Source organism: Lissotriton helveticus, chromosome 3_2 (assembly GCF_964261635.1).
Source record: "Lissotriton helveticus chromosome 3_2, aLisHel1.1, whole genome shotgun sequence".
Lineage (NCBI taxonomy): Eukaryota > Metazoa > Chordata > Amphibia > Caudata > Salamandridae > Lissotriton > Lissotriton helveticus.
In genome coordinates, this window is record NC_136062.1 from 476,668,942 (window position 1) to 476,690,122 (window position 21,181).

Genomic DNA, 21,181 nt, shown 5'->3' on the forward strand with positions numbered 1-21,181 from the left:
AGAGAGAGGGAGCTAGAGGGAGCTAGAGGAAGTAAGACAGAGAGAGAGAGAGAGAGGGAGCTAGACAGAGAGAGGGGGCTAGAGGGAGTACGATAGAGAGAGAGGGAGCTAGAGGGAGCAAGACAGAGAGAGAGGGAGCAAGACAGAGAGAGAGGGAGCTAGAGGGAATAAGAGAGAGGGAGCTAGAGGAAGCAAGACAGAGAGAGAGAGGGAGACAGAGGGAGCTAGAGGGAGTAAGACAGAGAGAGAGAGTGAGCTAGACAGAGACAGAGGGAGCTAGAGGGAGTAAGACAGAGAGAGGGAGCTAGAGGGAGTAAGACAGAGAGAGAGGGAGCTAGAGGGAGCTAGACAGAGAGAGGGAGCTAGAGGGAGTAAGACAGAGAGAGAGGGAGTCAGAGGGACCTAGAGGGAGCAAGACAGAGAGAGAGGGAGCTAGACAGAGAGCGAGAGCTAGAGGGAGTAAGATAGAGAGAGAGGGGGCTAAAGGGAGTAAGACAGAGAGAGAGGGAGCTAGAGGGAGTAAGAGAGAGAGGGAGCTAGAGGGAGGAAGACAGAGAGAGGAGCTAGAGGGAGTACGACAGAGAGAGAGGGAGCTAGAGGGAGTAAGACAGAGAGAGAGGGAGCTAGAGGGAGTAAGACCGAGAGAGAGGGAGACAGAGGGAGCTAGAGGGAGCAAGAGAGAGGGAGCTAGAGGGAGCTAGAAAGATAGAGGGAGCTAGAGGGAGTAAGACAGAGAGAGAGGGAGCTAGAGAGAGTAAGACAGCGAGAGAGGGAGCTAGACAGAGAGAGGGAGCTAGAGGGAGTAAGACAGAGAGAGGGAGACAGAGGGAGCAAGACAGAGAGAGAGGGAGCTAGACAGAGAGAGGGAGTAAGACAGAGAGAGAGTGAGCTAGAGGGCTCTTGCGAGAGAGAGGGAGCTAGAGGGAGTAAGAGAGAGAGGGAGCTAGAGGGAGCAAGACAGAGTGAGAGGGAGCTAGAGGGAGTAAGAGAGAGAGAGGGAGCAAGACAGAGAGAGAGGGGGCTAGAGGTAGTAAGAGAGAGAGAGGAAGCTAGAGGGAGTAAGAGAGAGGGGGCTAGAGGGAGTAAGACAGAGAGAGAGGAAGCCAGAGGGAGTAAGAGAGAGAGAGGGAGCTAGAAGGAGTAAGAGAGAGAGCGGGAGCTAGAAGGAATAAGAGAGAGAGTGGGAGCTAGAGAGAGTAAGACAGAGAGAGGGAGCTAGAGGGAGTAAGACAGAGAGAGAGGGAGCAAGAAGGAGTAAGAGAGGGAGAGAGGGAGACAGAGGGAGCTAGAGGTAGTTATCGCAGGAACACAGGAAGATTACCGTGCAGGCGATAATTGGCTCGAGAATTGACTATGCTAACGCTCTCTATCTCGGCCTGCCGGAATATCTGCTTCAACGGTTACAGGTGGTCCAGAACTCAGCAGCTCGGGCCATCTTTGGACTATCTCGCCGTGCTAGAGCCTCGGGTCTCCTGGAGGCACTGCACTGGCTTCCTGTCCGGAAGCGGATAATTTTTAAGATCCTGACTCTGGCGCATAAAGCCCTGCATGCCTCCGGTGCGAAATATCTCGGAAAAAGACTGACCTTCTACCATCCAGTTAGGTCACTGAGGTCAGAATCCTTGTTTCTTGCTGCAGTGCCTCGTGTGAAGAGGGCACGCATTGGTGGCCGCTCTTTTAGACTATTGGCGCCCCAGTTTTGGAATAAGCTGCCAATGGCCCTGCGCAGTATTCCAAACTTGTTGGCCTTTAGGAAGGGGCTCAAAACTTGGCTTTTCACTTCTTAGTTTTTTTTCTGAGCTCCGTGGGTTTCCTTTCTGTTTTTATCTGTTTTCCTCGTGTTGTGTTGTAGATAGTTTGCAAAACAAAGCGCCGGGACACTCTTTTGAGTAGCCGTGCGCTATATAAAACCCCAGTATAACATAACATAACATAACCAGTATAACAGAGGGAGTAAGACAGAGAGAGGGAGCTAGACAGAGAGAGGGAGCTAGAGGGAGTAAGACAGTACCTAGCACCGTACATTTCCGACAGAGGTGGTCCATGCGGTAAGTCGTGAGGGGGTGACACCATGAGTTACCCGCACCGGGTGACACCAACCCCAGTGACGCCACTGTAATACTGCAATATATGGATATATGTGCGTGCACGTGCATTATTTGTAGTGTTGCAGACTCAGACTCGGGCATCTGCATGTTTGTGCTGCTTCTGGGTTTGGTTTCGCCTTTGGTGATTTTAGTATTTACTGCTGACTTCAACATTTCGCAAAGTTTGCAGCGTGGACTGGAAATAACCGGTGGTCAGGCTTTCGATGGGCCGATGGCGCCACCTGGCGGCGCCTCAGTGGAAGTGCAGGGCTGCTTCGGGATCCGAGAAGGCGAAAATAAAATAACAAGCACTTGCAATGCAATAGGTCTCGCAATTACGATATTTGGAGCTATTGGCATTGTAAATGACAATGCCTTTTGTTTTTGTGTTTAAAAAACCTGCAGTAATAAAAGCCATTGTCATTTACGATACCAATTGCATTGCAAATGCTAGTTGTGATGTTCTGTTTCTGTGTGACATGAGGAATCTAGTTTGGGGGTTGTGATCTTGTGTTATGCATTTTATAAAGCATAGGTAAGAGCCTGATGGGGGATTTGTTGCTAAGAAGCAATAACAGTAACAAACCAAAGACTACCACACTCCAGGCGATTTATACTATCTTAACGGGTTTGACATAGCTTGATCAGACTCCTTCAACAAGACCCCAAAAAACTATGATCCACTCTCCTGCTCCCCTCCACCCCCCATTACATGAAGTTGTAGTTTTGTTGACATGAGAGTCCCGTTCTTTTGAGGATGCAGTGATGCCCTACGTGAGCACGCTAGACTTTATACTGTCACCATCAGCCAGCAGATTTTAATCCTGTTTACACTTGTGCCCATGAAATGTGACCCTGCGGTCACTTAGAATCTGATGCACAGCTGTGAAGCATTAGAGATGTTCTCACTTCACTGCAGTGAGAAATTAGAATGATGTTACTGAATTTCAGGGCACCAAGAAAGCCAGTCCCGATCTCACATAATATCGGGGCATATTATAAAGAAACAGCGTTAAAATTATCTCTGCTTTAGCGGCAGGAAACTGCCGCAAAAGCGGCGATAATGGGCTTGATAATATGCACTTGTGAATTCCCATAGAGGCCCATGTTCTGGTGGGAACATGAGCTTCTATTAGAATTCTCAAGGGCATATTATCAAGCCCATTATCGCCGCTTTTGCGGCAGTTTCCTGCCGCTAAAGCAGAGATCATTTTAACGCCCAACTTGATAATAGGCCCCTTATTTGGGAATTCCTCAGCACATGCTAATTCTCAAGAGTGAGGCAGGGGGACCGGATGTGAGTTGAGATTGTAATAACATTCTTTGAGACTTATTGCAGCCCCAGTCAATAATCCCCTGAGTTGAAATACAGCTTTGAAAACCAGTTGGTGTTTTGACGTCTGCCAAAATGCCATTCGATGTGCCATTCCTTCAAGACGGTCTAACTGGTCATTTACGTGTAAAATGTGAGAATGGGTGGAGCCCACTGCTCACACGTAGCCTCTAAGGGCCAATCTCTCCCACCTAAACTCAGCCAGCCTGCTGTGTCCCTAGCTTTTGCAAGTTTGTTTATCTCTTGCGACCCGTCCTGGGCCACAGCAGTGAACCCCTGAGGCAGACAATTTTAAAATGCCTAAAACAAGTTAGTGAACCAGGCATAACGTAACCACCATAGCTTGTGCCTGAAGGGCAGTAGCGACTGTTACCTGGTACATGCGTAATTACCCACACACGAATAAAAAACAATTTCACGCTTATTTTTATATCAGCAGCGAGCGGGGAGAGTGGCTGCACAGCATAATAATGTTGTTTCCTACCAGACTTATAAAAAAAATCCTGTGTCCAGCAGCGTGGAGTTTGTACTACAAACGCTGCTTCCCCACGCCTCCTCCCAAAAACCATTAGCAAAATAAACACATAAAATACAGATAGCACAGCAGCGAACTAAGGGGAAGCGCTTGTGAAAAGCGCTCCTAACGGAATTATAAAAACATAATAGAAAGAGCTATGGGCGACAACGGACGGCGGAAAGCAACATTTAACTAATAGTAAAAGCAGCTTGAGGGGCGCCAAGGGTTCTTACCGATAAGTACAGCGGTCCGCATCAGCTGTGTATCAGCGACCTCAGCCATGGTCCGGCACAGCCCGAGGCCTGCTGCTGCTCCAGAAGCCTCGCTGTTTCCTGCTCTCGCCTACCCCTCTGGCACCTCCCACACGCACACCACTCCTCCCCTTCCCTATCGCTCACAGCAGAGCTCTTAAGACCTGGATCCGAGCTGAATGGATTGGCCAAGGCTGCCGCTCTGCCCTGTGAGCTGTTGCTGGACCCGGAACAAGCACATGACCGGGTTACATAGTGCAAAATTCGGTGCAAGTTGCAATCGCGAGTTGCATATGTTTTAATAATTGAACGTATGCATACATGCAAAAAAGCTCCCCCCGCCTGGACTGGAGCCCCAAGATGAGGAAGGCACCAGGGTCTGTCCATGGCCGGAGAGTGCGGGGCGCGAGGAGGGGAAACTTACCAAGCTATCGCCATTGTAAAACAGATAGCCAACAAAAGTTTATAAAAAAAAAGCAGCACCAAACGACGCGATGAGCCGTCGGGGACGCACAGCATGCCTGGCAAAGCATAGCAACTTGTGCTGTAGCGCTAGGCGAGACCTAATAAAGGCCGCCTCTTGTTTCTATTTGCATCGAACGTGATGCAAAAATTAACACGCGGCACTATTGCCAAAGCCCTTACTGGTGAAAAAAGTGCTTACACGAGTAAACAAAGGAGACAATATCACTCAGCTAGTACACGATCCAGTCCGGGTGGGCGGGGCCAAAAGTGGACAGGGCGGTAACAAGAAGGGTCTAAAAAGCCTCCTTCACAATAGAAAGCCAGCGTTTAGCCTGAACTATGACACAAGCAATGAGAAAAAGGGAGGTGGCTTTAAGTCCCCTTCTGAAAGTGTATCGATGACAATAAGCCTAGCAGAGCGAGGAGCGCATGCGCGCTCCAGCGCTAGCTTCTGCGAGATCTAAAATATGCTGCTTCGGACACTGTAGAGACACGTGCAGCTTCGTACACTGTCACCTTCTCTTCTTCTACTGTTTTTAGGTCGAGCCTGAGTCAGCGTGCATGTGCTGCAAACTGCGATAGTGGAGTATGGACTTGAAGCCCCGCCTACTCTCCGCCCATATTTTTAATTGGCTTGTATCTTTGTCCTTTGTAAGTGCTAGCTTCTGATTCTTTAATAGGCTTCTTATTCCCTCCTCAGTACTGCCTGGTCTTCATTTGTACCCTCCCATGGCGTCTGGGCCCTTTACTTCAGTTGTTACACAGTACGTGGTATTTAGTCTTGTAAGCACTATATTCTCTATTGAGTTTCTCCTACTTCGGGCACGACGACGTTTGTACTCATTCTCCGTGCTTCAAGTCTCGCGCCACATCATATACCATGGCAGCCACAAATACATCATTTCATTTCTAAAAAAAACAATCAATTGTTAATGGTACATTCACAGAGCATAAAAAACCTATATTGTATCAAAGGAGGGTAAGTAAAGTAAAGTAAAGTCCACATTTGTAAAGCGCACAATCACCCGTAAGGGTCTCTAGGCGCTGGGGGGCCGTCGGGAAGATTAAGCGAGCTATTGCCCAGAGTCACATGGTGCTGGGCTAACCTGCCGCCGGAGCCGGGGATCGAACCGTGGTCCCCAGATTCCAGCGTCAGTCGCCCTGGCCGCGGCGCCACACCTCTTCCACTCGGGTCACAAACACAACACACATAGAGTCCGTAATTTACACATACAAAGAAAGCGGGAGAAAAAATAGACATAAAGCTCATATCATTTATTCTATTTATTTTTATTTTAGTGTTTTATAGAGCGCAAACTTGACCCGTGAGGGTATCAGAGCACTTTACACGGTTTACAGCGGTGAACAAACAAAAGGCTTTGAGTACAGAAATATATACAATGGTTGGAGAGGGGCAGGGGTGCTGGGACCGTAGGGGAAAAAGAGGGCCACAAGTGTATGGTTACAATTACAGTTAGAATCAGTAAAAACAAACCCCCCATATTTTCTCGGTGGAGTGAATTGGTAATCTGAGGAAAAGGCGATAGTCTTAGATTAGTCAGGCACACTGTGGTGGTTGAATGCAGGACTTAGACGAGGAATTTACCCATGAGGAAAGTTTTAGCCTCCTTTTTGAAGCGTGCTAGAGAAGGAATTCTTCTGATGGCCGGTGGGAATTCTTGCTGCTGCCCCGGAGAAAGCCCGATTGTAGGTTCTTTTTTTTCAAAAACGGGCAGGTCGTAGCAAGAGGTTTCTGGCGGACCGGGAGTTCTACATCCTCCAGATACCTCTAGTTTTTGTGCCAGATAGGCTGGGGAGTTCGCGTATAGAGGCTTGTGTGTAATGCATGTCAGTTTCAGCTGTATTCTGGCCTATAGGGGGAGCCAGTTCAACTCTTTCAGATGTGGAGAGATGTGGTCGAATTTCCTAGTGCCGGTAAGTAGTCTGGAGGCCGCGCTGAGGCAGGCTCTCAAAGGTGCCAAGGAGATCTTGGGTAATCCCGAGAGGGTGGAACAGCCATATTACAGTCTAGAGATGACTAGTGCTTGGACTGCCATTTTTAGGTCAGTAGCATCGATGAAGGGTTTCGGCTTCCATAGGTAGCTCAGGTGGAACCTGGCTGCTTTAGCCATCAAGTTAATGTGGTCTCACATGTTCAGGTTACAGTCGAGGATTATGCCTAGAGATTTGGCGGAGTCCAAGATGGTTGGCGGGCAGTTTAAGGCTGTGATGGCCTTGATCCACATCTGAATCTCCGGGTTGGCTTTTGTAGGAGAGATTAGGAGAAATTCAGTTTTCTTTGCGTTGAGTTTGAGTTGGTTAGAGGCGAGCCATCAGACGGTCAGTTTCAGGGCCTCGTTCAGGGAGAGGATCTCCTCGACCGATGAAATGTTAATGTATATTTGGGTGTCATCCGTGTACATATGGTAGGAGATGTTAGAGGTACGAAGAACTTCGGTGAGCGGCTCTAAGTAAAGATTAAAGAGGGTGGTGGACAGGGTTTAACCATGAGGGACTTCAACCATGACCGGGGTGGGAGCTGATAGGTTGCTGTTAATGAGGAATCTCTGTGATCGGTTGTGGAGGAAGGACCTAAACCATTCTAAGAGAGCGTCATCCAAACCCATCCTGAGTTTGAGGCGTTCGAGTAGTTTTTAATGGTTGACCGTGTCTAAGGCCGAGGATAAATCCTTGGAGGGCATCGTCCTTGATGTGGAGCATAGTAGTTTCAGTGCTGTGCCCCGGTCTGAATCCATGGGGCATATTTACAAGGACGGCGATAAAATTATTGCCGCTTTAGTGGCAGGAAACTGCCGCTAAAGCGGCAATAATGGGCTTGATAATAGGCTCTTGAGAATTCCAATAGAAGCCCAGGTTTACACCAGAACATAGAGGCGCTCTGGTTGTGTTGGAGCCATTTCAGGAGTTTGGCCGAGGCTCCTGCGTAGAGGGCGTTTCCATAGTCAAGTCTGCTGCTGACGAGGGCCTGGGTGACCGTCCATCTCGTTTCGGTGGGGATCCACTTGTAGATCCTGCGGAGCATGCGGAGGGTGTTGAAGCAGGAGGAAGAGATGGCGTTAATCTGCTTTGTCATGGAGAGGGTAGAGTCGAGGATGACCTCTAGGTTGCGTGCGTGGTTGGTGGGTGTTGGAGCTTTTCCTAGTGCAGTTGGCCACCATGCGTCGTCCCAGGCCGAGGGGTTGGATCCGAGGATGAGGACCTCCGTCTTGTCCGAGTTTAGTTTCAGTCGGCTGTTCTTCATCCAATCGGCGACGGCCTTCATTTCTTCGTGGAGGTTGGTTTTGGCGGTGTGGGGGTCCTTGATGAGGGAGAGAATCAGCAGGGTGTTATCGGCGTGTAAGATGATGTTGAGGTCGTGTTAGAATTGGGGGTCTCTAGTTGGCACAGGTAGGTACTTGTGACAAATAGGGACCCTCTCCTCTAGTCAGAGCAAGGGGGGTACACTCCTAAAGTAACCCCTGCTCACCCCCTTGGTAGCTTTGTACGAGTAGCAAGGCTTTATTTCAGAGGCGGTGTAAGTTAAGCATTTGTGACCACATACAGTAACCCAGTGACAACACTACAAATGGACACCACACAAGGTTTTATATAAAAAATAAGTATATTTTATATAGAGTTACCACAAGACTAATAAACGACATAAAGAATCCACAGTACTACTAGATTTCAAGAGTTCTGGTTAAAAAGGCTTAAATCAAAGTTCTGTGCGAGTCGGTAGCCTTGTCTGGCTAAGCATTGTTGAAATAACACAGAGTCTAACAAATCCAGCTTACCGCATCGGTCCGGGCCCACTCAAATGTCAACAGGCTCAGTCACAGTACCTTTTACTTGATGCGGCCTGCACGGACGTGCAAGCCGGTGCCGGTGTTCTTCGCGTGCAGAAAAGAAAGCGTTGCAGGACGAGTCGGTGGATCCAAGGCGAGCGTTGCAGGGCGAGACGGTGCTTCGTTGCGGTGCTCCCAGCTTGCAGTGCGGCGACAGAGCCGGAGTTCGGGAGTTGGCATAGATCAGTTCGGACAGCGGTGTGAGTCGGGCGGTGCGTCGCGAAGCGTGCGCGGCGGTGCCCAACTCCGGTGTGTTCACAGTACTCGGAGTCAGCAGCAGTGAACGCGTCGGTCAGACCAGTACGAGTCAGTGTAGCGAGGCGTTGCACGACGCGGTGTCCACAAGTCGTGGTGCAGGCAACGGCTCAGTGACGGCGTCAGGACAGAGTCGGTGAGCTCCGAGCTTGCGTTGTTCGAGGTGGACGTTGCTTACAGGACACCGGGCCGGTCGTGAGAGACGGTCACAGCTCCCTGCCTCTGTAGCCACTGAAACAGCGTTTCCAGCAGCAATTCACAAAGGATGGTGAAGTCCACTGGTCCTGGGACTTCGGTCAGGGGGCAAGCTCTCGTCCAAGCCCTTGGAGATCTTTTGCACAAGTTGAAAGTAAAGTCCACAACATTCTTTCTCCTCTCTTTGGCAGTCAGGCAACTACTGCAGGCCAATCCCCCAAGCAGCACTTCAGCTTGGGAATAGTCTCTCCTCAGTTTCTTCAGGTTCATCTCCTCAGCAAAGGTTTCGTCTTGTAAGTCCAGAAGTGATCTAATTTCATGGGATCAGGGTCCCAATACTTATACCCCAAAATCCTTTGTTCTCTGAGGGGAGAGGGGCCTATGCCCAGTTCAAGACAGTTCTGAAGCACTCTGTTTACCAGACTTCTGCTTTCCAACGCAGGGCAGGCACATTAGACGCCCCACAGGAGGTGGAGCCAGCATTGTGGAAGGCAAGTGCAGTCCTGGATCACTTTGTTGACAGTCTTCCTTCTCTTCTTTCAGTGCGCAGTGCATAGACATCAGACACACCACAGGAGGTGGAGCCAGCATTGTAGAGGGAAGGCCCAGCCCTATTCAGGTCCCAGGTGTAACTCCTCCCTCCCATCTAGATGCAGATCTCCCTATTCACCACGGGGCTGCTCCAGCCTGTCTCTTGGAATCCCTCAGCCCTGTCACTCACAAAACCAGATGAAGGAATACACAACCTCACAGAGGCAGGCTTAAATGGTTAGGCAAGCAAATACCTACTTTCTAAAAGTGGTATTTGCAAACACAGAATATTAAAATAAACTTCACTAAAAGATGTATTTTATTATTCTGACTCCAGGCATACTAAACTCGAATTTCTACCATGTTCCCTGAGTCTGCTAGGATTATAAACATGTAATAATCTAGCAGCCCATTCTGGCTTATGGAGAACAGGTAGCCTTGCAATAGTGAAAAACGAAATGGCTGTAATTCACTATTAGGACATGCCACACAGATCAGGGCTTGTTCCTACCTTTTACTTACAATGCACCCTGCCTTTGGGCCTACCATAGGGATGACCGATATGAAGACAAGGGAAGGTTTAGGGACTGGCAAGTGGGTGCACTTGCCCAGTCAGCATGACAGTACCAGACTGCACGCAGACGATTAAGAGAAAATGGTTCTGTCGGGTAGAACTAACATTAATTCCGGGTACAGTAAATGTAATATGAGGTATGCTCTCTTGACACACATAAGAACAACAGTACGCAATTAATTAGTTCTGTGCTCCAGCGTTTATCTGAATTGGTTGATTTCATTATGAGCAATATAGGTATTACAAAAAAGACCGTGAAATTCAATTATATACAAAAAGTTTTGAGTGACAATTGTGCATAGTGAAAATAGTGACAAAGTGAACGATATGTACAGTGTCAACAGGGTCATATATACAATTATTTCTTTCTGAAAGGCCAGAGATTGTTGTCCAAATGGGGATGGATGGAAGATTTTGATGTTCCTTGGTATGGCGTTAGCTATCCTTTTCTCATGTTGTTTATGCATCCAGTGTGGTCCCGCCATTTGTAGTCTTTGTGCTACGATCTGTGTGAGAAGACCAGTCCCGAGAGAAGTGAAGGATAATAAGATGATGTTACAGCAACACCTTGATGACCTGATGAGAATAGATATAGACCTAGATTCAGATTGACATGAGTTTAGGCTATTGCCTACGTAATGGCAAAAGGAGGGGCTGAGGTTCTGTGATTTTGCGTGCTTTTAAAGTGCACGACTTTCTTTTCTAACATGGGTTTTTGCCATGCGTCGTGACTGCCATCTGGTGTTGCCTTTTACGTAGGCCTCAGAAGTTAGTCTGCGAGCAAAGCAGTCTGACCTTTTGTGGGTCATGTGTACATTAACTAAGGTTTCCTTCGTGCGCTGGAGTTAATTTCAGAAGCTGGCCTTTCACCTGGAATTGACCCTGCCAAGCCAATTTCCCTGCAAGATCGTTATCCACTTTCCCAATCACCATTCAAGACATTTGTTAACTTTTAAGTTTCTTTACGTTTCTGTTATCTTGCACATTATCTGAAACTACTTTTCTTTACTGTTTCTTCATTTCATGGGTTACGCTTTCAATTAAGGGTTTGTCCGGGCCTTCCAGATTATTATTTAGATATGCCTAAATATTAACTTGTGGGTTGGGACACTGTAAAATGAGCTTTACTATATGATGCTGTGTGATGTCATGTATTTTCTATTAGTTGAATTTTGGTGCAGGGGCGTGCATTTTAAATGTACCTTTTTGTGTATAAATAGGGATGTCTCGCCTTAGTAAAATTGAGCAGTTTCTTGAGTTGTACACCGTGTTGTATTGCTGGGATTTCTGCTACTAGCTGCAGCTAATACATTTGATCTCTGACGCCACCTAGAAGTATTCCGTGTCTCTGTATACCAAGGCAAGGGAACCCAGAGGACTTTGGGCGTGTCCCTGGCGCCGCTGGGTACTTGAAATCCCAGTTCTTCAGGGGGAGGCGGACGCTCTGTGTTCTGCCGGAGAGGACGGAGGTGGTCCAGTCCAGGGCCTTCTCTTGGATTCCAGCGTCGTGGAGGCTTGTTCGTAGTGTGCGGTGGCAGACCGTGTCGAAGCGGCTGACAGGTCCAGGAGGATCAGGGCCACGGATGCTCCGTTTTCTAACAGGGTTCAGATGTCATTGGTGGTGGCGATGAGGGCAGTTTCGGTGCTGTGGTTGCTGCGGAACCCGGACTGGGACGGGTCTAGGATGCTGTTCTCCACAAGGAAGCTGGTCAGTTGTTTGGACAGCCTTCTCGATGACCTTCGCCGGGAACTGGAGCAGGGGGATGGATCGGAAGTTCTTGAGGTTCTGGGGGTCCGCCTTGGGTTTTTTGAGTAAGGCGTTGATCTCGGCGTGCTTCCAGCTCTCCAGGAAGGTCGCTGTCTCGAAGGAGATGTTGATGGCTTTCGGGAGATGGGGTGCAATGGTGGTGCTGGCTTTCTTGAAGATGTGATGTGGGCAGGGGTCTGATGGGGATCCGGAGTGGACGGTGTTCATGATCTTGATGGTGTCTTTGTTGTTGATGTTTGTCCAAGAGAACAGGCGGTTGGTGCGGATGGTGGTTGTGGGGGCGGAGGACTCAGTGATTGCCGGGATGGTCGTGGCGTTGAAGCTGTAGTGGATGTCTGTCATCTTGCGGTGGAAGAAGGTTACCAGCAAGTTGCACAGGTCTTGCGACAGTAGGATGTTGTTGGTGTTGGAGCTGGGGTTGGAGAGTTCCTTCACTATGTTGAAGAGCTCTTTGCTGTTGTGTGCGTTGTTATCTAGGCTGTCTTTGAAAGAGGCCCTTTTGGCGGATCTGATGAGGTGGTGGTGGTGTCTGCGGGTGGCGTTCTTGTGGGCTGCGAAGCTTTCCGGTGTTCGTTTCCGGAGCCAGTTCTTCTCTAGCTTTCGGCATGTTTGCTTGGAGCCCTGGAGGTCTTCAGTGAACCAGCTGGCTTTCTTGCTGTTGTGGCCGTTGGAGGGTTTCTTGGCGCAGTCGTCAAACCACTGTATGAGGTTGCGGGCGGCGGCCTCGGGGTCAATCGGGTCTGCGGCTGGGCTCCGGGTGAGGGTGGTGGATAGCTGATCTTTGGTGACTTTGCTCCAGCAGTGGCGAGGGCTCTGTTGGGTGCGGGGTGCGCGGTGGGTTTCCGGAAGGTGAAGTGGATGCAGCGGTGGTCGGTCCAGTGGAGCTCGGTGGTGTGGTTGAAGGAGACGTGGGAGCTTGCGGAGAAGATGGGGTCAAGCGTGTGGCTGGCAGAGTGGGTGGGTGTTGTGACGAGTTGTCGGAGTCCGAGGTTGGCGATCAAGGTGGAAGAGTTGGAGTTGTCGTTGTTCTCGAGGTGGAATTTCAGGTCCCTGAGGAGGATATAGTCCGTGGAGGCGAGGGCGTGTGTGCTGACGAAGTCGGCGATGGAGTCGCTGTACTGTGGTCGGGTCCTGGGGGTCTGTAGACGAGGGTTCCTCTGAGGGTGGTGTTGGGGTCGGTGTGGATCTGGAAATACAGGTGTTCGGCGGTGCGGAGGGTGTCGTCCGTGTTTGTTGAGACTTTGAGAGTGTTCCTGTGGACGATGGCGATTCTTCCTTCTACTCCGTTGGTGCGGTGCTTGCGGGTGATATTATAGTCTTCCGGGATGGCCCCGGCGATGTCGGGTGCCGAGGAGGGGTTGAGCCAGGTCTCCGTCAGGAAGGTGACATCTGGGGTATTGGAGTCGAGTAGGTCCCAGAATTCAACGGCATATTTGCGGGCGGAGTGGGTGTTGAGAAGGATGCATCTGAGGTAGTTGGGTTCTTTGGTTGGTGGTTTGGCGGGCCGGATGCTGGTGAAGCTACAGTTCCGGCAGGAGAAAGGTCCTTGGGCGTGATTCGGGGCGGCCAGGCAGCAAGTGCGTGATCGTCCAGTGTTGAGTGCTTGGAGGGTGCTGGAGTCGTAGTGGAGACGGGCTCCGTGGCATTCGTGGGGGCCAGGGGCTCTGGCGCTGGGCGTGGTCCAGGCGCAGACGGGTGCAGACGGGCTTGCCTTAGGCCGCGCAGCGGCCGCCATATAAGGGGATGTGGGAGGGAGGAGCAGCTGGGGGGCGGGGGCGGGTGGTGAATGGGTGGGTGAGGGGGTGGGGCCAGAGGGAGGCAGCGTGGGGATACAGAAGGAAAAGGGGGAACGGGGGAAGGGGCACCAAAGCAGTTAACAGAGGGGTAGCAAGAGTAAATAAGACGACACAAACAGTCAACAAAGGGGCAGCAGATGTAGTAGAACGGCACAAGCAGTCAGCAAGGGGCAGCAGAAGTAATAAAAAGACACAAAAGCAATCAACAAAGGGGCAACAAAGTAATTGAAATGGCACAAAACAGTCAACAGGGTCAGCGCAGAGGAAATAGCGCAATGCAGAAAATACACTCAGGGAAGGGGGAAGCGGTGAACTTACGTAGCGGCAGCAGCGGGCACAGAGGCAGGCACAAACAGGCGGAGCTGTGTGGCGTGGGGAGCGGCCTAACCTGCAAGCAGGGTCAAGGGTCACTCTCTTTACCGCGCAGTGGCCGCCAAATAAGGGGATGTGGGAGGGAGGAGCAGCTGGGAGGCAGGAGCGGGGAGGTGAATGGGTGGGCGAGGGGGCGGGCCACAGGGAGGCAGCAGCCGGGTTACAGAAGTAAAAGGGGGAACGGGGGAAGGGGCACCGAAGCAGTTAACAGAGGGGCAGCAAAAGTAAATAAGACAGCACAAACAGTCAACAAGGGGGAGCAGAAGGAGTAGAACGGCACAAGCAGTTAGCAGGGGGCAGGAGAAGTAATAAAAACGGCACAAAAACAGTCAACAAAAAGGGCAAGAAAGTCATTGAAACAGCACAAAACAGTCAACAGGTTCAGCGCAGAGGAAATAGCGCAATGCAGAAAATACACTCAGGGAAGGGTGAAGCGGCGAACTTACGGAGCGGCAGCAGCGGGCACAGAGGCAGGCACCCACAGGCGGAGCTGTGCGGCGTGGGGAGTGGCCTAACCTGCAAGAAGGTTTTAGGGCTGTGGGCGGGTATTTTTAAAAAGGGGTGGAGGTCATGCAGGGGTCTGCTTTTAGGGCTCTGGACAGAGGTGGGGTATTTTTATAGAAGGGCGGGGGCCAGGGGGCATCACACAGGGGTCAGCTTTTAGAACACTGGGGAGGGGTAGTTTTTACAAGGCTAGGGGTCAGGGAAGTCACACGAGGGTCCACTTTTAGGTCACAAGAGAGGGGTAGTTTTTACGAGAGCTGTGGGCTGGGTGGATTGAGCTGGGGTCCCCTTTTAGTGATCAGGCCGGGGAGGAGTATTTTGAAAAAGGGCTGGCAGCCGGGATGGGGGCGCACCAGGGACCAGTTTTAGGGCTCAGGGCAGGGGTCAGGGGAAAACGTTACCACGCATATGTGTTCATGCTTTTACAATAATTCGTTGTAAAGGCATGGTTGGTAAAGGCATATTAGTTGTAAAAAAAAATGCATGGTAAGGGTTATGCGTGGTAATGGCATTCGCGCTGTAACACATGTGTGGTAAAGGCATAGCTTGCAATGGAATGCGCTGTATCGTCATACATTCCCCCATGATTGCCCGGTTGTGGTTGGAGGTGCGAGCGAGAGAGAACATTGATTAGGAGATACTGAACCATGTGGAGATATGTTTGTTGAGCTTCTATGGTCAGTGAAATCCCAAAAAAGTGGCCAACTAATTTATATTTTTGGCCCTGGGTGTTGACGGCAGAGATATTACGGTGAATCGGGCGCGGCTCAGGGCACGCCCCGTACGAGGTGGAAAAGAGAAGTGATAAATGGGAGTTAACCAGGGCACAAGTCCTAAAAAAAGAAGTGGGGGGACGCTGTCACCTTTCGTGACGTCACAACAGGAAGTGACGTCACGAAAGGTGGCTTGCACCAGCGGGCTCATTGCCTCCCCTGGCTCACCCCTTAGATGCGATTGTTCCACGCTCGGTGGCTCATGCTGCCTTCAGCCCCAGCGCCACTGCCTGTTATCTGTTGCGTTAGCTTACTCTGAAATCACTTTTAAAGTGCTTGGGGCCCGATGTAGGTGGCCATTTACCGACCGGTAAATGGGTATTTGTGATGTAGGGGCCCTATTTTACCGATTCGGTAAAATTACCGAATCGGTAAAATACCGAATCGGTATTTTTACCGATTCGGTAACTTCCCGATGTAGGTGGGCCTTACAGATTCGGTATTTTACCACCCAATTGGATTGGGTGGTAAAATACCGAATCCAGGTGTGCGTGCACATGTGTGCATGCACACCTATGCCATGTGACAGACAGACATGCCCTTAGGGCATGTCTGTGTGCCACATGGCACACAAGCCTGTATTTGGGGTGCTAGAGGGTGTCAAAGTGTCACCCCCTGCACCCTTGCTGAAATCGGTATTTACCGAATCGGTAAATACCGATTCGGTATTGTCCATTGATTCCTATGGGCTTCTAGGCCCATAGGAATCAATGGGCAATACCGAATCGGTAAAATTCGGTATTTATGAACCGGTAAATACGATTTTCATACATCTGGCCCTTGGTCTCTCTGGGACGAGATACGATCTCGTCCCAGAGAGGCCAATGAGTGAAGTCCAGCTGTTTGGCAGGGGGAACGGCGTCCACCCGGTAAAATAAGTGGGGGTACGCCGTCCACCCACGTGGTACCCCGACTCGAGCCCTGGAGTTAACAGAAGGAGCTACCCTGAGGTCAGAGGCGCACAAAGGTCCCGGATGTAAGCCCTCAGCGGCTGGATGAAAATCTAAGCACCCTTTATAGAGATAGAAAAATAAACTGAAGCTTCAGACCTCAAGACTGACAGGCACGGGGTAGTGACCCTTCATATTCGTGTGTGCTTTGAAGTCGTTTTTAATTGATAAAAAAACTACGTGCCAGAGCCCTCGCACGCTCCCCAGGGGGCCACTGCAGCTTGCACCCCGCATAGCGCCTGCGGGCGCTGCCAATGAAAGTACCAACACTACCACTAACCATACACGCCTACAAGTGTGACACTTCAAGCTATTCCAGGCTGTAAGATGGAAGTCATTATGAATGTATATTGAATTAATAAAGAAATGTTGCTGTGCTCATCTATAAATCTGACAAACAGCGCCACCATGTGGCAGACTGCCATAAGTGCCGGTGCCCAGCAAATGAAGCACTGCTCCGAAGTGGTGGAGTTACTGTTGAGGCATTTTAATGCATCTGAGGATGACTAGAACTAATTGAGAAAAACTGATGAGGATGACTAGAACTAATTGAGAACAACTGATGTCTTCGACAGAGCGGAACATTGCACATGAAGTTTGATTATGTTGTTTAAGTTGCAAGTTTTGATACAAGTTCGAACATTCTGTACTCTTGTTTGGGATACCCGAAAAAATCCTGACGTTCCCCTTATGAGAGAGAAAAAGTGGATACAGAGCTACTCCACTATTATAGAGATATCTAAGGTGCAACACCATGAAACAAAGCACATCAATAAACATATATTTAAAAAATAAATCTATATTGTGTATTAGTAGATTTGAGGTATGAGCTTTTTATTGCACAAAGGCTACAACCTTTGGTACAGGCATTGCTTGGTGTAAAGTGTGATGGTTTTCGGGTCCTCCCTTAGCAGAGGGTAAGTGGGACAGCACCACTCACATCCACCCTCTCTGTGCCCGGGATTTATTTGTCTGTTTCTGCTGATGTGTGCTGCACAAAATGCAGTGCCATCAACACTCATATTTCGCAGTGGCCCATGAAATATGGTTTATCATCAGAGAGACATACTCAACCCCTCTGTGTAGCTTTCCCATCGTCCATCGATTAATCAACACTGAATTAAGCAAACCCTGAACATTCTAATTGCAATCAGCGGCCATTGTTAAGTGCATTTTGAAGAGAACAGCTTCAACAATCTCTCCATTCTACAGACTTTAAGTTATTTTCCGTTTACTTCAGACAGGAAAGCACACGATTTCACTTGTTATTTTCAATAAACTTTTCCATGTTTGAAAAACACCCGTTTCAAGCTAACATTCTCAGAATAAACATAAAATTTAAAAATACCCCTTCGGCAACCATATAATATGGTCCAATATCGCAGTCTCTAGATTCTGGTGTTATTATAATTATTTTTTTTAGAAAGCTTTAATAAAATATTTTAACAAGAAGCACATAGTAAAGGTGTCTCCCGTATAGGACAGTATTGTTTGAGAATGCAATGTAATAGAACAATATACAATAAGTTATGAGAAATAAAACATTATGCATTGTAAAGCTATCTATACTACTATTATAAAGCAAGAACTTTGAACCTTTGAGGCGGGTAAACTCGGGAACCACAGCGCCAATCCACACACCCAATACATCGTTGTAATCGTCAGGGTGTGCAGATGGACATAGGGTATATGAACTATAAAAATATGCGTTATTTAAAAAATTTACCTTAAAAAAAAAAGTAGTCCCTTCGAAGTAGCGCCGGCCGCGACCTGCGTGCTGACGTCAGGAGCGCGGGGAGGAGCGGCGTCCAGGAGCAGCGGACATGGCGCGGGGGACCGGCGGACAGGCGGGAGGAGCGGTGACGAGCGGCGAGGAGCGGCGGAGCGGTGAACTGAGGAGGGCGGGGAGGAGCCGCGGCTCAGATAAGGCTCCGGGGGACCCACGGACAATGTCGGGGCAGGCGGGGGTCGGGGCAGGCGGGGGACGGGGCGGGCGGGGGCCCGGGCTGCTGGACAATGTCGGGGCGGGCAGGGGTCGGGGCGGGCGGGGTCCCGGGCTGCTGGACATTGTCGGGGCGGGAGGGGGGCGGGGAAGCCTGTAAAGCTGTGGCTTGTGATGCCACTTCCTGTAAAGCCATGGTTTGAGAGCCTGATTGCTCCCGGACAAGGTCGGGACGGGCTGCTAGTAGATATATAATAAGAATATACTAAACAGTACCTACAGATACCCAGAGTACCCCTTCCTCTTTGTGAATGTTTGTAAAAAGTTTTTTTTTAAGAGCAGACAGTGGTCCGTGCCTACTCCTAAAAATATAAAACTGAAACATTAAATTTTTCTTTTAAAACGCCTCCCATTTTTCTTTTAGGAAAATGGGCTGCATTAAAAAGAAAAACATTGCTTTAACAGCAAATACAGATATCGCGGTCTGCTGTTCTCAGCAGGCCACCATCCATGTGTTTTTTTAGCAATTCCCAACTGTTCGCAAATTGCAGTCTACTTCATGAATGTTAATGAGGTAGGTCAATTGCGACCCATTAGGAATCGCTAAATGTGTTAAGACACATTAGTACATAGGAGTTTGTGATTTTCTTAATAGCAAATCGAAACAATTTGCTGTGAGGAAATCACAAAATGAAACCTAAGTACACTGGCCTTTAATACATAATTAAATAATTGGGTATGAGTTATTGCCCTTTGCTGAGGATATTAATTCCCATTAATTTGCAGCTTTTTAATTATGCTTTGAGCAGAAGGCATTGGTGAATAATCATGTTGAAGGTCAGTTACAGGCTATGAATACATATGGGCACTAATACCTGTAGGAGAGTGGGGTCTGCAATCCTATGGACACCCCAGATTTTTGCTTTTTGCTTCACTGGTTTACGACTTTCCCTGGCTGTGGGCCTGCTAATCAGACCCACAGCCTAGCTGTTCTCTCTCTAAATTGACAACAATGTACTTGAGGTGCATTTACCAATTGGTACTGGGCCACCTTATCAGTCCCTGTACCCAGGACATAGGTGTACCCAGGGCCTACCAGGGGCTGAAGCATGTATTATGCCACCCCTGGCTGGCCATCTAAACAGACACAACTGGCTGCACGACAGCTGGGGCAAGGTGGTGTAAACACCCTTTGCTGTAGATATAGTATACCTATATCTAACCCTAAAATGGACACATATATTCCTATCAGTCACTCCTATGGAAGGCCTTATCAATGCTGAAGGCAGAGTGCTTGGTATTATGTGAGATGGTGCTCTGGCATGAGCTGAGCCTGTTGGCAGCTTGCGGAACCAAGTCCTAATAGCTGTTCCATGATAACGCTATACCATATACTCTTAAGTGCATTATCTACCTCGCGGTAAAATGCTAACTCTGGTATACCATTATCAAAACATGTTGAGTAAGGTGTCATACAATTTGGAATACTACCCCCTCGCCAATTCTGGTGACGGGGGTAGCATTCCACCCTTCTAGAGGGACACGACATGTATGTAACTGTGAACCCCGGTTAAAGTTAACTCGAGCCTTGGCATCACAAAATGGATGCTGCCACCACAGACACAAGTCTGACCTCCTGCTGCTGGGAGTCCTTCCAGCGAGGATGGCCTGGACAAAGGGTTTCCTGCCTTGGGAGGTGCTAGCACCACCCCAGACAGGATTTTGTGTATTGAGGTAGGGAGGCCTGAAAGGAATGAGACATGCCTGGGGCACACAAGGTGCCCTGTGCATACACCGGTTCAAACCAGTTGCTGGGGCATCCCTGCCCCACCTCTGGCGGGAAACCGGACAAAGGATAGGGGGTGTAGCCACCCCCCTTCCTGGTCCCACCCAGGGGAGGGACCTAGTCAGTAGTGCAGCCCCCTTTAGGAGAATAAAGGTAGGAGCTGGTCCCATTCCAGATTAGATTATCCTGAACTATTCATCACGAAGAAACTCTGGCCTTCGACGTTCTGCTCCACAGAAGACTGAAGAATCTCCCTTGTGGACAAGGAGTATCCACCCTGCAACTGCAGGCACCATCAAGCGTCCAGCAGCTTCACTTTGTCATCTTCCCTCGAGGATCCAGACTTCAGAGCCCAACAAGACCCGGATTCCCAGACCTCTCCGACCTCAACCTGCAGCTAAAGCAAAGCTGAGACCCGTGGGTGCGACGAGACACGTGAGACCGGCCATCTTGAACGAACCTGCACTTCGCTTCCAGCACGACTCCCGAGGTAAACTCGACCAAGTGCTTTGGGGACTGAGAAGCTCCAGCCCTGAGCAGCCCCTGCACCGAAGATCAGCCCTCCAGCATCCACGAGATCTGCGTGGGGCCCTTCTGCTTGGTTCCTTCTTGACGCGTTGTCTGGTCACTTGCCGGCTGGCTAGTGGCCTCCTAGACTACGAACTTGTAAATTTCCACTGCTGATCTGGTTGCTCCAGATTGGCCCTTGCTCTCTTCCAAAAGAGGGGCACCCCGGACTCTTCTAGTCCGCACCAGACTCTTTTTCCACTCACCGCGTGAGTTGCCTTTGCCAAGGCCTGTTGCCTCCAATCCCGGATCCAACACCGCCGACAGCGAGAGCCTACGTGGGACAGCTCGTGCCTCCATCCTGGTCGTCGAAGACACCTCCTGGTCCACGTGGCTGCAGAGTCAAGCGTCCACTCTTCACCTGATCGCGACGACGACATCTGGTTCCTTCCTGGTTCCGCTCCAGTCACTGGCTAGTGACTGTGAACATTGTCCCCTCTGCTTTCAGGTCTCCTTCTTCAACAATCCACCCTTGGATTGCACCGGACATCTTCCTCCTGGTCGCCTGCAGCATCTTTTCTTTCAGGCTCCATAGACTTCAACGCGAAAACCCGACGCACTTTGACACCTATGCACCCGCAGCCCGTGGGTGAGGTAACGAGAGCATTTCGGTGCTCAAGGGTAGTTTAACTGTCCTAGTGTCCAGTTCCACAGTCGTTTTAGTCCTATC